We start from the raw sequence: 15,553 nt of genomic DNA, 5'->3' as shown, positions 1-15,553 counted from the left end.
GCTCTGATGGACAATTGGATAAATGGTTCTATATTTTGGATGTATCCGGTCTATAAACCAGAGGCTCTGGATGGACAGTTGGATGAATGGCTCTATATTTAGGATGTATCCGGTCTATAAACCAGAGGCTCTGGATGGACAGTTGGATAAATGGTTCTATATTTAGGATGTATCTGGTCTATAAACCAGAGGCTCTGATGGACAATTGGATAAATGGTTCTATATTTTGGATGTATCCGGTCTATAAACCAGAGGCTCTGGATGGACAGTTGGATGAATGGCTCTATATTTAGGATGTACCCCGTCTATAAACCAGTCCATGATTAGATTTGTGCAGAAGTCCAACAATAGCAGTTGGAAGATAGCTGGCCCTGCCACCAATATCCAACAATACTGACAAATGGAGATGGAGTTCTAGACTGGGGGGAGGGGATGTGACAGGCAGTGCACACAGAGTCCATACAACTCTTGTCGTCTCCTTGTCCTCCTAAGTTTTGCTGTGAAGTGTTCGGCCTCCTCATCAATCCTATTTTTTGCAGACTGAGGCTGGACCCATCGCCAGAGGTGCACTTTCGTTCACCAAAACACAAGCTGGCAACAGTACAAGCCAGCTGCTACACTGGTCCGAGAGAAATAAAATCTAGTAACTGACAGTTTCACTGTCTGTGTCCTGAATATCTGCTAGTGGGGTCTTCCTCAGTCTGCAATAAACAGAAAAGATAAGGAGGCAGAGTGCAGCAGAATGGAGAGAAGGCGGCGCTTAGTGCTGGCTGTATCTACCCTATAGGGATTCCAATATTTTAGGCTTCGGGGGAAGGTTGAGTTGCAGCTAGCACTGATAGAAAAAAATATTTTTTGTAAAGGTGGGGGGGGGGGGGGGGCGCAATGTGTAGAGGGGACAGTCTCTACAGGGAGGTGGTAGCGTGAGCAGGGTGGGCAGTGCATGCAGGGGAAAAGTATACAAGGGGGGTGTATACGGGAAGTGGTGAAGTTTGCGCAGGAGGAAATAGGGCAAAGTGTTCAAGAGGGCGGTGTGTACAGGGAAAAGGGGGGCACTGTGTACAAGAAGGGTGACAGTGGTGGCAGCATGTACACGGAGAAGAGGCAGTGTGTACAGGGAGCGGACAGTGTACACAGGTAAGGAGGAGAGCAATGGAAGCATAGAGGGAGGGAACAGACAGAGAAAACCAATTGGCATAAATGTTTCTGCAGCTGGAGCCTACTGCTAAGTTGGCTGCATTGAGGGGCATTATGATGAGGTCTGCTACTGTACATGGGTGTCAGATAGTTAAAAGGAGGAAAATGAGGGGCAGGCACAACATCGTTGAGGCAGGTAGTCAACACACGTGCTGTAGCCTGCACTGTTGACTCTTTCTTGGAAAAACTAGAAAACAGTTTTCAGATGCCAATATGGCAGCATACTAGTGATAGAGCTCCGCCTCTTTACCACTCCCTCAGGACCAGTGAATAGCATAAAAAAGGCGTAATTAGCCGCCCCCCCATTCTTTCTTTTTTCCTCATAACTCAGTTATCCCAGTGAAGAGTAGGCAGGCCTAGCCTAAGAACGAGCTGTTGTTTCGAGCGCGTAGCCTGCCATTCTTGCCATCCCCTCGTCTTCCGGTGACATCACTTCCACTTGCAGTCCATGCTGGTTTGCTTCCTGGTGCACGGGAGAACCGCAACAGCTGGACGAACAACATGTAGCTCCGTGGACGGCGTGCATAAAGAGGACAAGGGACAGATTGGAACGGCCCCCCCTGCCTACCTACATTGATGAGCCTATTACCTACTTTTATCTTGTGAGTTATTATTTGTGTGACAATACATTGTCTATAATACTACACTTAGGTGGCGTTTCCTGTTTTTGTCCTTCATCTTCAGTTTGGCTTGTGCATGTCTCTGAGCATATTTGCAAAGTTCTCAGTGCCGTATTAGCTCCACTCAGAGAACAGGGTCTCCCGCTTCGCCATTACCTGGACGACATTTTTCTTCTAACCTAAAGTCTGGAAAAATTGTGGACACCAGAAGATCCTCACACACCCTGCAGAAACCCATAATGTCCGGGACAAAAAATCACCTACAAATTTGGAGAGCATGGTTACCTCCTAGAGAATCTTAACATGCAGGCAGACCGACTATCATGTAAGTTTCCCAGATCACTAGTTTGCCCTGTGCCTCAGGTCTTCTCCGATCTGGTCCACATGTGGGACTTACCACAGACAGACTTCGCTTCCTGCACCAATCACAAACTTGGGAAATGTCTGACCCGGTTTTCGCATGCCCAGGCAGAGGGGACAGATGCTCTGGTCTCTCCTGGAACTGCATTCTAGCCTATATATTTCTCTCAACATCTCTCGTAATGAGATTCCTCTTAAAGCGGTCGAGAGATAATATGGTAGTCATACCCATTTCTCCATATTGGCCACGGAGGCATTGGTGTCCCTGGACATTTACTTCAGGATACAGAAGCCAATTCCCCTTCCGCACATACGCAGACTGAGGCTGCAAGCATGGCAGCTAAAAGGGGAGGCTTGAGAATCTAGGTTGCTCCAGAGCGGGCTCTACTTTGTTGAGTGCTAGAAGACACTCTACTAACAACATCTATGCCAAAATCGGAAACAAATTTGCATTTTTCTTGGCAGGGCGAGACTTTGATCCTACTGTGCTTCCGGTGACAGCTCTTCTGGACTGCCTCTAGGCTGGATTATACATTGGCCTTAACCCATACTCATTGAGGTTGCAAATGTTGGTTGTATCGGCAATAACAACTTTGAAAGGGGCCAAAGATCCTTTAGTTGCACAATTTTTGAAGGCAGTCATGAGGAGTCAACCACCAAGACGGAGAGTCTTTCCCAAGTGAGACCTATTTATGTTGCTGGATTTCCTGTCAGTTCAACCATTTGCTCTAACAGAGCAGCGTCCGGTTTGGGACATTACCAACAAAGCAGTATCTATCATAGTATCTTCAGGCAGAAGGATGTTCAAGATGTAAGCTCTTGGAGCTCCATAAAAACATATTGTTTTCTTTCCAGAAAGAGTAGAGTTTTTTTCCTGTAGGTCATCTTGTATCAAAGGTAGCGACGGCCCTCCATTTAACAGACATCTTACAATTACCTAATGTTCCAGATGATCACACTGGAAAGTCACACGAATGGGACGTTTTCAGAACTCTAAAGAAGTATCTGTCCAAAACTGCTCCTTGCAGATTAACTAAGTCTTTCATCGTTCCAGCTGGAAGTAATCAAGAATAAGAGGCTACTGCCAGGACACTAGCAGGCTTGGTTGTGCATTTAGGGCAAGGGGTCCTGAGCCTCTGTCAGCGGTGGCTGCGCACTCTGCCAGAGCCGTTTCATTAATGGTCGTCCCAGCATAGTTTTTCAAGCATTATGGAGTAGAACTAGGTGCCTTGTCAAAGTGGACTTTGGAGGAAGGGCTATGCAGTCTTCTGTTCCATCCTAATTAAAGAATTGATTTGATAAGCAGAACCCACCCTGGCAGCTAATTATTGATCACTAGTATGCTGCCATGTTGGTGTGTGGAGATGTGTGAACCGGCTCCATTGAAAAATTGGATGCGAGGAAGCTGCAATAGTGTGAACCCAGCCTCAAACTTCATTAGCATTTTCTGAATCAAACAGGTACATTCCACTCATCCCTCTTTTTAATTATGGCAAAACAAAAGAACGAAAAAACAAAGTGAAACTAAAGCACAAATTTACTAAATACAGTGGAACCTTGGTTTACGAGTATAATTGGTTCCAGCAGCTTGCTTGTAATCCAAAACACTCGTATATCAAAGCAAGTTTTCCCATAGGAAAGCATTGAAACTCAGATGATTCGTTCCACAAGCATTTATAGTAATATAAATATATGCTGTTATATATAAAGTAGTACATTACTGTACAGTATAAGTATGCCATCTCCTTTGTTAAACATTATGTGTCCCTGTGTTCGTGCTGTACTACATAACAGATGCCGATTATACTGTATAGTGCTTGTCTGGCTGTTCACTCACTTCACTGCAGCCCTCTGCTTCCTCCTCAGATGACGTCAGAAGGAGTGATCGGCCCCTCCCGCCGGGTAGAGCACAGAGCCGAGGTGAGAGAGAGACAGAGAAACGAGGAGACACATACATACAGTAAGTGCAGGGACACTCTAAAACAATATAAATCGGCATGTTTATACACTGTACAAGCGCTGGGACACATAATGGTATGTGAGAGAGTGCATTTACAGAGGGGATGGCATGCTTTTAGAGTATAAAACTGCTCGTATATCAAGACAGTGCTCGTATACCAAGACAGTTTTTTAAAAAAAATGTTGCTCGTCTTTCAAAACGCTCGTAAACAGAGGTACTCGTAAACCAAGGTTCCACTGTACACAGAACTGTGTATATATATATATATATATATATATATATGAATTTTTTACAATGTTCTAAAAGGGTTACCAATATACACAGGCCTCATTTAATGAATATCGGTCATGCCCCTTCATAGTAAACGTACACATTTGACATCACTGTAAATCAATCTGGTCTAGCCCACTGAATAATGACATCTCCAGCATATGTTGTGGAATGTTGCATTGATACAGTGAAGGACATCTGGACTTCTATACCAATAGGTAAGAATTTTGAAGCTCTTTCCCTGGGCTGTACGACCAACAGAAAGATTATGAGAGAAAATAAATGCTTTCTCCCGATCCTCTTTCCCAAGTACTGTAGATGTATAAAGTGGGAGTTTGGGGTAAGTAAAAGTAGACAATATTGAGAAAATTTGAGAAATCGAGTGCTGGGGTCAAGTCACATAACAATAGTTTCTCTAAGGGATTAGGATGAGAAACCAACCTTCGTCTGCCTGGCAAAGATTGAATGAAAGAGGGGAGTTGTTGGTTCAAGAACCAAGTCTGTAATCCTTTTTAATTAGAGATAATAGTGAGTGGGCCAGATGGAGGATGGGCAGAAGAAAATATTGACTCCGGGAGGCTTTGAATGAATATCAGTCATGCCCCTTCATAGTAGACTTACACATTTGACATCGCTGTAAATTATTCTGGTCTAGTCTAGCCCACTGAATTATGACATCTCCAGCATATGTTAGGCAAGGTTGGATTGATACGGTGAAGGACATCTGAACATCTATACCAATGGATACGACCAACAAAAATGTTGTGAGAGAAAGTAAATGCTTTTTTTGACCCTCACTGCTGAGTTTTGTGCCTAATCCTCTTTCTCAAGTACTGTAGCTGTATAAAAAGTGAGAGATTGGGTTTAGTAGAAGTGGACATATTTAGTAAATTTGGGAAATCAAGTGTGGTGGGGGGGCGGGTCACATAATAACGATAGTTTCTCTAAGGGAGTAGGATGAGAAACCAACCTGCGTCTGTCCAGCAAAGATTGGATGAAAGAGGTGAGTTGTTGGTTCAAGATCCCAGTCTGTAATCCAGGTAAATTAGAGATAATATTGAGAGGGCCAGATGGAGAATGGGTAGAAGAAAATATTGATGCTGGGAAGCTTTACTCCAGGGAACAATTACTGATCTATGTATACCAATGGGAAAAGACATGATGTCAAATAGTGTTGTCATTTGGCCTGCATAGGTGCAGACATATTAGAGTGTCTTGAAACACCCCTTGAAATTTTCCACATTTTGTCATGTTACAGCCAAAAACCTAAATGTCTTTTATTGGGATTTTAGGTGATAGACCGACACAAAGTGGCACATAATTGTGAAGTGGAAGGAAAATGATAAATGTTTTACAAATTTTTTTACAAATAAATATCTGAAAAGTGTGGCGTGTATTTGTATTCAGCCCCCTTTACTCCGATACCCCTAACTAAAATCTAGTGGAACCAAATGCCTTCAGAAGTAACCTAATTAGTAAATAGAGCTGTGTGTAATTGAATCTCAGTATAAATACAGCTGTTCTGTGAAGCCCTCAGAGGTTTGCTAGACAACCTTAGTGAACAAACAGCATCATGAAGGCCAAGGAACATACCAGACAGATCAGGGATAACGTTGTGGAGAAGTTTAAAGCAGGGTTAGGTTATAAACAAAATATCCCAAGCTTTGAACATCTCACAGAGTGCTGTTCAATCCGTCATCCAAAAATGGAAAGAGTATGGCACAACTGTAAACCTACCAAGACATGGCCGTTCACCTAAACTGACTGGCCGGGCAAGGAGAGCATTCATCAGAGAAGCAGCCAAGAAGCCCATGGTAACTCTGGAGGAGCTGCAGAGATCCACATCTCAGGTGGGAGAATCTGTCCACAGGACAACTATTAGTCCTGCACTCCACAAATTTTCCCTTTATGGAAGAGTGACAAGAAGAAAGCTATTGTTGAAAGAAAGCCATAAGAAGTCCTGTTTGAAGTTTGCGAGAAGCAATGTAAAGGACACAGCAAACGTGGAAGAAGGTGTTCTGGTGAGATAAGACCAAAATTTTATCTTTTTTGTCCTAAAAGAAAAACGCTGTGTGGCGGAAAACTAACACTGCACATCACCCTGACTGAACACACCATCCCCACTGTGAAACATGATGGTGGCAACATAATGTTGTGGGGATGCTTTTCTTCACCAGGGACAGAGCTGGTCAGAGGTGATGGGAAAATGGAGGGAGCCAAATACAGGGCAATCTTAGAAGAAAACCTGTCTAAAAGAGACTGGAGCGGAGGTTCACCTTCCAGCAGGACAACAACCCTAGACTTGCTCATCAGATTTTTTCCCTGTCGAAATCTGTACTGACTGCACGAAAATCGGCCGTTGTGTTGACGGCCAACAAAAATTTTATAGTCTGCACACCAGATTTTTTTCGGCCAAAAAGTCGGAGTTGATTGTTGGAAGCATCATACTAACAAGCCGAAGATCGGCAGATCGGACGTTGGCCGAAAATTCCCTGCCAATTTTCGACGCGTGTGTACGGGGCTTTAGAAGAAAACCTGTCTAAAAGAGACTGGAGCGGAGGTTCACCTTCCAGCAGGACAACAACCCTAAACATACAGCCAGAGCTACAATAGAATGTTTTAGATCAAATCATATTCATGGGTTAGAACAGTCCAGTAAAGGTGCAGACCTAAATCCAATTGAGAATCTTTATTAGCATTTTCTGAATCAAACGGGTACATTCGGCACATAATTCTTTTTAATTATGGCAAAACAAAAGATTGAAAAACAAAGTGAAATTGATGCACAGATTCACAACATACACATAATAATTGTATATACATATGAATTTTTAACAATGTTCTAAAATGGTTACCAATATACACAGGACTCATTTAATGAATATCGGTCATGCCCTTTAATAGAAAGCGTACACATTTTACATCACTGTAAATCAATCTGGTCTAGAGTTGTTGGTGAAGCGTTACTCCAGGAACCAATTAATGATCTATGTATACCAATGGGAAAAGAAGGATTGTCAAATTGTGGTGTCATTGGGCCTACATAGAGATAATAGAAGCAGTGATCCACCAATTCTACAAATTTATGGTTTAGTCTTTAGGTGGCAACACGAAACCCGTGTCCTTCCGCTTATTTGGTAATGTCCATGGGAGAACCGGAGATCAAGTGGGGATAAAGTCTGCTCAATGTGGACTAAGTTAAATGGAACGTTGTGGAACCAGTGGAAAAGCCTCACCAGGACTGATGCTTAAAAACAAAGTGCAATGTCTGGGGCAACTAGGCCTCCTTTCTGTTTAGGGAGATACAATGTTTTACTATTCAGTTGAGGTTGTATTGAAATCCAGACAAAGATAGTGAAGAGTTTCTGCAATTGTTTTTAAAAAAGGAAGATGGGCCCTAAGTTGGGATAGCTTAAAAAAGATACAAAAATCTGTCAATGTTGTCCTTAGTCCAAGAGCATTTATCCTTCCAAACCAGAACAGCGTCTTCCTTTCATAATTTTCTAGATCTAAACAGTCTTATGAAAGAGGAGTTTAATATTCAGAGAAAATCCATCCACACTACTTTCTCCGACAGCTCTCCTCCACCATCCATACTTCTTGTAAAAATGGGTGGAACTCTGTTTTAAGGAAGCTCACCCATATGAATTCTCTGGTGTAGCACAAGGTTTACCTTCCTATTAAAAGATTTCCCGCACTCTGAAAATGAATAGGGATGCTCACCATTCTCCGACAGCTCTCCTCCACCATCCACACTACGTTCTCCGACAGCTCTCCTCCATCATCCACACTACATTCTCCGACAGCTCTCCCCCACCATCCACACTACATTCTCCGATAGCTCTCCCTCCACCATCCACACTACATTCTCTGACAGCTCTCTTCCACCATCCACACTACATTCTCCGACACCTCTCCCCCCACCATCCACACTACATTCTCCGACAGCTCTCCCCCACCATCCACACTACATTCTCCGACAGCTCTCCCCCACCATCCACACTACATTCTCCGACAGCTCTCCCCCACCATCCACACTACATTCTCCGATAGCTCTCCCTCCACCATCCACACTACATTCTCTGACAGCTCTCTTCCACCATCCACACTACATTCTCCGACACCTCTCCCCCCACCATCCACACTACATTCTCCGACAGCTCTCCTCCACCATCCACACTACATTCTTCGACAGCTCTCCTCCACCATCCACACTACATTCTCCGACGGCTCTCCCCCCACCATCCACACTACTTGTAAAAATGGGTTGCACTCTACTTTAAAGAAGCTCACCCATATGAATTCTTTGGTGTAGCACAAGGTTTCCCTTCCTATTAAAATATTTCCTGCGCTCTGAACAAAACTAAGGATGTTTACCCGTGTGAATTCTTTGATGTTTAACAAGATTTCCTTTATGATTGAAAGATTTCCCGCACTCTGAACATGAATAGGGACGCTCACCTGTGTGAATTTTTAGATGTTCAACAAGGATTCCTTTTTGAGCAAAAGATTTCCCGCACTCTGAACATGAATAAGGACGCTCACCTGTGTGATTTCTTTGATGTCTAACAAGGTGTACTTTAGAAGTGAAAGATTTCCCGCACTCTGAACATGAATAGGGACGCTCACCTGTGTGAACTCTCTGATGTTCAACAAGGTTTTCTTTATCAGTGAAAGATTTCCCGCACTCTGAACACGAATAAGGACGCTCACCTGTGTGAATTTTCTGATGTCTAACAAGGCCTCCTTTTTGAATAAAGGATTTCCCGCACTCTGAACATGAATAGGGACGCTCATCCGTATGAATTCTTTGATGTGTAACAAGGTCTCCTTTGTTAGTGAAAGATTTCCCGCACTCTGAACATGAATTGGGGCGCTCACCTGTGTGAATTCTCTGATGTGTAACAAGAATATTTTTTCTATGGAAAGATTTCCCGCACTCTGAACATGAATAAGGACGCTCACCTGTGTGAAATCTTTGATGTTGTACAAGTTCTCTTTTGTTTGTATAAGATTTCCCGCACTCTGAACATGAATAAGGACGTTCACCTGTGTGAATTCTCTGGTGACTTACAAAGTGATCTTTTTTATTGAAAGATTTCCCGCACTCTGAACATGTATAGGGACGCTCACCTGTGTGCATTCTCTGGTGTCTAACAAAGTGATCTTTTTTGTGGAAAGATTTCCCGCACTCTGAACATGAATAGGGACGTTCACCTGTGTGCATTCTCTGGTGTCTAACAAAGTGATCTTTTTTATGGAAAGATTTCCCGCACTCAGAACATGAATAAAGACGCATACCCATGTAAATTTTCTGGTGTCTATTAAGGTTTCCTTTCTGGGTAAAACATTTCCCGCACTCTGAACATGAGAATGGAATCTCATCTCGGTGAACTCCTTCATGGGATGAGGAAGATTCCTTGGGATTAGAAGGATCTGCTGATCTATCTGCAGTGTGAGATCCTAAATGGATATTTGCAATCATAGTATGTGATTGGTGAGAAGATTCCCCCTGATCAGAGGGATCCATTGATGTCTCCGGACAGGAAGGTCTGTGATGGATATTTTGTGTATTTGGATTTCCTCCTGGAGGATCCTGTGTGATGACATTATCTTCTGACTTACAATCAGCAGATAATAGAAGATGTCTCTCCGAGGAATTCCCGACATAACATCCATCTGTTGGAAAAAATATATAAAAAATGTCAGTTGGTCACAAATAACTGGAGTTTTAGCCCCTCCTCCCCGTCAGTGGAAATGCCGATCTCACAGTTGGGCTCCTGTTCTCCCTCCAAAATCAATCAGAAAAGTGTTCACACCGAGTCCATATATGATCTGCAAATTCTTTATTAATAAATAGCTGACTAAATCTTCATTAGCTAAAATGCATCAGTGGTTTCTTCCTACGTTGCATTGTCTGGATTTAAAATTATGAAAAGCTCTGAGATGGAACTGGGTACAACTCTAACATTACAATATGAAGAAAAAAAAAACATTAAATAATATAAAACACTCAAAATAACAATGACACACTGCATAACATTTGATTGTTTATTATGGACGACTATGGGGGAGTAACTGAGATGCCACATCATATGCTAGGAACATGCATGACGTTATATTGAGGAATGGAGATGGACCTTTCATATGGTGTACAGTATCTCCTCCTCATTTGTTGGGAACATGACGTTATATTGATGAATGGAGATGAACCTTTCATATGGTGTACAGTATCTCCACCTCATTTGTTGGGAACATGACGTTATATTGAGGAATGAGATGGACCTTTCATATGGTGTACAGTATCTCCTCCTCATTTGTTGGGAACATGACGTTATATTGAGGAATGGAGATGGACCTTTCATATGGTGTACAGTATCTCCTCCTCATTTGTTGGGAACATGGCAATATATTGAGGAATGGAGATGGACCTTTCATATGGTGTACAGTATCTCCTCCTCATTTGTTGGGAACATGACGTTATATTGAGGAATGGAGATGGACCTTTCATATGGTGTACAGTATCTCCACCTCATTTGTTGGGAACGTGACGTTATATTGAGGAATGGAGATGGACCTTTCATATGATGTACAGTATCTCCTCCTCATTTGTTGGAAACATGACGTTATATTGAGGAATGGAGATGGACCTTTCATATGGTGTACAGTATCTCCTCATTTGTTGGGAACATGGCAATATATTGAGGAATGGAGATGGACCTTTCATATGGAGTACAGTATCTCCTCCTCATTTGTTGGGAACATGACGTTATATTGAGGAATGGAGATGGACCTTTCATATGGTGTACAGTATCTCCTCCTCATTTGTTGGGAACATGATGTTATATTGAGGAATGGAGATTGACCATTATCTGTGACAACTCTGTGAAAAATATTCAATATGGGAAAGCTCTGCACTGCACGAAAAGTGAATAATCAGAAAAGGTGGTAGGGAGACTGCACTCACTTATACCGAAACACAAGTCAATAAATCTGATGGAAAATATGCAATCATGTGAAGCGTATAGTACAAGCATTACATGAGCAGATCAATACTCCAGATGTGCCAACTCCAGTGTACCACCAATGAGGTCATGCACACTTACAGGTACTAAAAGTGTCCAAAGGATGGAGATGGCCAGCTTGGCATGGATCACAACCCAGCACATGGCAAAGGTGGGAATCCCCACACTTACTTTGCAAAGCCTTGCACCCCATGGTTCCAGGCACGGTCCCTAGGAGGGTTCTGTGCTGCAGTGGGCCTTAACATAGGAGCCCAGCCACGTGCCAAGCTACCTTACCTACAAAACATCTGTCATCAGCCAACACCATTCTTTCTGTCTCTAACTGGCTGCTCCTTCTCATCACACTTCACTCCATGACATCAGGACTTAACTAAATTGTACATTTCGTTCCCCAGTTCTCCCCAATACACTGTAAAGGCCCTTCTCTTCCAAAGTAGCACTGATGATTACTCTTAACCAATAAGTTATTTAGTGAATAGTTATATTTACAGTTCTGTCCAGGTTCCATAGAAGTACATATGAGCGATATACAGAATCACAATTGCATTTCCACTCTCTCTCTAATAACAATGTACAGGATTTAGTTGTGCTGTGCGGAGTGGTTCATAACATTTTAGAGCTTATTTGACCCCCAGTAAATAGCATCAATGTCAGGTCCTGGGAACCCTTCCCAGGGTCCCGATAAGGGGAAACCCCACCACGCAGTCCAGGTTCACCTCTTTTCAGAATCCTTACTGATCACCTCCCACACACTGTGAGACCCCGAGGTCCGGTCCAGTTTAGAAGCAAGAAGTGACACATGCGGGGGAAGGTGCATCACAGCACCAAGTGTTAACTCTTGCAAGACCAAACATTAACCCTTTAGTAGGCAAACACATATTTACCCTTTTAGCACCTGCCTACAGACAAAAACCTGATATTTATCGAACATATTTTGTTAACCATTTGACGCCTATGCTATAGCCAAAAGATGGCTACAGCGCGGACTTCAAATGCCGGGAAGATGTACATAGATGTCCTCCTGTTCTCACGCCGCATGTGCACCCGCTGGGCAGCGCGCTCAGTGATTGCTAAGTTCTTGGGACATGGCTGATCACAGAGCAGGGTAAAGGGTCAATCACAGAGGGCCCTTTACCACATGATCAGCTGTCAGCTAATGACAGTAGATTGCGAAAGTAAACAGAAGCCAGTTACCGGCTCTTTTTGACACTGTCAGCCTGAAGAAAAGAAGAAAGTCCTTAACCGGCTTCTGTTAGAGGGACATCAGTCCCCTAAGTGCCCATCAGTGCAGCCCTTCATTACCACATCTTTGTGCCATCTATCAGTGCATTCTGATCAGTGCCACCTCATAAGTGCTCATCAGTACAGCCTATCTGTGCTTATCAGTGCAACCCATCAGTGCCCATCAGTACAGCCTATCTGTGCCCATCAGTACAACCCATTAGTGCCCATCAGTACAGCCTATCTGTGCCCATCAGTACAGCCCATCAGTGCTCATCAGTACAGCCCATCAGTACAGCCTATCTGTGCCCATCAGTACAGCCCATCTGTGCCCATCAGTACAGCCCATCTGTGCCCATCAGTACAGCCCATCAGTACAGCCCATCTGTGCCCATCAGTACAGCCCATCTGTGCCCATCAGTACAGCCTATCTGTGCCCATCAGCCCATCAAATCAAATTACCTGTTTGAAACATGTTATAACATATAACGAAATATGAATAGCCTTTTCTTTTTTTTTTCTTTAATTTTCGGTCTCTGTTTGTTTAGCAAAAATTAAAAAAACCCCAGTGGTGATTAAACACCACCAAAAGAAAGCTCTATTTGTGTGAAAAAATAAAAATGTGTTTGGGTACAGTGTTGCATAACCGTGCAATTGTCATTCAAAGAGCGACAGCTCTGAAAGCTGAAAATTGGCTAGTCAGGAAGGGGGATATACAGTAAGTGCCCAGTAAACAAGTGGTTAAACTACAATCCTTATACACAGAAGTATAATGAGAAGGTAAACAGTTTCTTCCATTGTCTCTGTTACTTACTTGTGTTGATATGTAGACAAATGTCCTCCTGTTCACTTTTCATAATTATCCCAACCTCCTCCGTCGACGGCTGATCACCCCCCACATACGTCTCTACTTCTTCTTCTTTCACCTCAGCTTTTATATTAATCCGTTCTTCACCCTAAACCCCAAAATAATATTCAAGTCAACTCAAGGCAGATATAAAAATTACAAAATGACACGTCATTCAGTGTGCACCCTCCGTTGTAAGAACACAAGGAGGAAGAGGACCCGCAATGAGATGTGATGACATGTAAATGGGCTTCAGACCCACAGAGAAAATTAATGTATATTAAAAAAATTAAACTGAAAAATGTAGGGTGCTCAAAGGAGCTAGAAGAGTGGGATGGGGGGGGGGGGTAACAAAGGCTGCACTTCAGATATCAAAGTAAAACAAGAGACTACATAGAGTAACGTCATCTCATGGCTTAGAATAAATATTTAGGTCTAGATGCCCAGTACTACCTACCTTATCATGGGGAGGGATGGTGTGCTTCTCTGTTATGGAATCCCAAGAACACAGAGGAGGGGGAAATCTCTCACCCTAAACCCCAAAGAATAAAGAAAACATTTTAATAGAGCAAGAGATTTAATAGAGAAATATCTAGTAGCTTAGAATACTTTTGAGTTGTAATTGCTCAGTCCTACCTACCAGGTGATGGTGAGGGATGGTGTGATCTTCCGGTGTGGAATCCCGGGAATACAGAGGACCTCCCTCCTCCATAGACTGCTGATCCCCAACCTTCTCTTCTTTTTCCACTTTAACCTCAACTTTGATGTCTTTCAGTTCTTCACCCTAAACCCCAAATATGAGAGAATTTGGCATTTACAGTCCCAAACAATTGGGGGTACCCTTCTTGTCTCAAATATGAGAGAACAGATTTATAACAGGAAACAAGATGAAAGATGAAATATAAGACTGTTATTTCCAAGCGTAGAATTCTACAAGGTATTTGGGTTCTAGTTGCTCAGTCCCACCTACCTGATGTTGGTGAGGGATGGTGTGATCTTCTTGTGTGGAGTCCCGGGAATACAGAGGACGGGGTAATCTCTCTGGTGGGTTCCCATTACTGGATCCATCTGTAGAAAATACACACACTGACTGAATACATTGTTTCTATGTGTTTATCAGATGATGGGGGATCTAGGTGGATCCTCCGTACTGCTCTCTCCTTTACAATAAAGTCTCCTCTTACCCGGTGATGTGAGGGGCGGCTGATTCTCCATCATGACGTCCTTGTAGAGATCCTTGTGTCCTTCTAAATTAATTATTGTTATTACTTCCTCTGCTGCCAGTTCCAATAACGTCTTCTCTTTATTTCCTCACAACTTAACCTCACTCGACTTCCTGTTTTAGTCCCCTACATCACTTCCTGTTCCTTAGTTACATAACTTCCTGTCTGCACCTGACATTACTTCCTCTCCAGCTGTGGTATCACTTCCTTTGTCTGTACAATCACACTCTTCCTGTCTCCACGTTCTACCCAATATAATAGGAAAGTATCTCCATCTCAATATTTATTATGTGTCTGTTCTCCAATCCAGCAACTTCAGATGCACAATTGGATAAATGCTTCTATATTTAGGATGTATCTGGTCTGTAAACCAGTGGCTCTGGATTGACAGTTGGATAAACAGTTCTATATTTAGGACATATCTGGTCTATATACCAGAGACTCTGGATGGACAGTTGGATACATGGCTCTATATTTAGGATGTATCCGGTCTATAAACCAGAGGCTCTGGATGGACAGTTGGATAAAGGGTTCTATATTTAGGATGTATCTGGTCTATAAACCAGAGGCTCTGGATGGACAGTTGGATAAATGGTTCTATATTTAGGATGTATCTGGTCTATAGACCAGAGGCTCTGGATGGACAGTTGGATAAATGGTTTTATATTTAGGATGTATCCGGTCTATAAACCAGAGGCTCTGGATGGACAGTTGAATAAATGGTTCTATAGTTAGGATGTATCCAGGCTATAAACCAGAGGCTCTGGATTGACAGTTAGATAAATAGTTCCAGATGTAGGATGTATCAGGTCTATAAACCAGTCCATGTT

At 42.8% G+C, this 15,553-nt stretch overlaps 1 protein-coding gene and 1 pseudogene across 2 annotated transcripts in view; both read right to left on the bottom strand.

Moving 5' to 3' along the window:
* The window catches only part of LOC309564419 (uncharacterized protein), a gene marked incomplete at its 3' end in the record, with an annotated part of 909,898 nt that overhangs the window by 801,424 nt on the left and 92,921 nt on the right, over positions 1–15,553 (bottom strand).
* The window catches only part of LOC309562722, a 169,081-nt pseudogene continuing 161,560 nt past the window's right edge, over positions 8,033–15,553 (bottom strand). The window contains exons 3-5 of the transcript XR_014226225.1: positions 13,468–13,609; positions 8,705–10,086; positions 8,033–8,134 (exon numbers count right to left, since the gene is read on the bottom strand). The product of XR_014226225.1 is annotated as an uncharacterized misc_RNA (transcript). The remainder of the gene's footprint in view (positions 8,135–8,704; positions 10,087–13,467; positions 13,610–15,553) is intronic.

This window comes from Pelophylax lessonae, assembly GCF_965119305.1.
Source record: "Pelophylax lessonae genome assembly, chromosome: 9".
NCBI classification, from domain to species: Eukaryota; Metazoa; Chordata; class Amphibia; order Anura; family Ranidae; genus Pelophylax; species Pelophylax lessonae.
Note: the sequence above shows the minus strand (reverse complement) of the source record. Positions and strands in the feature narration are given on the sequence as shown.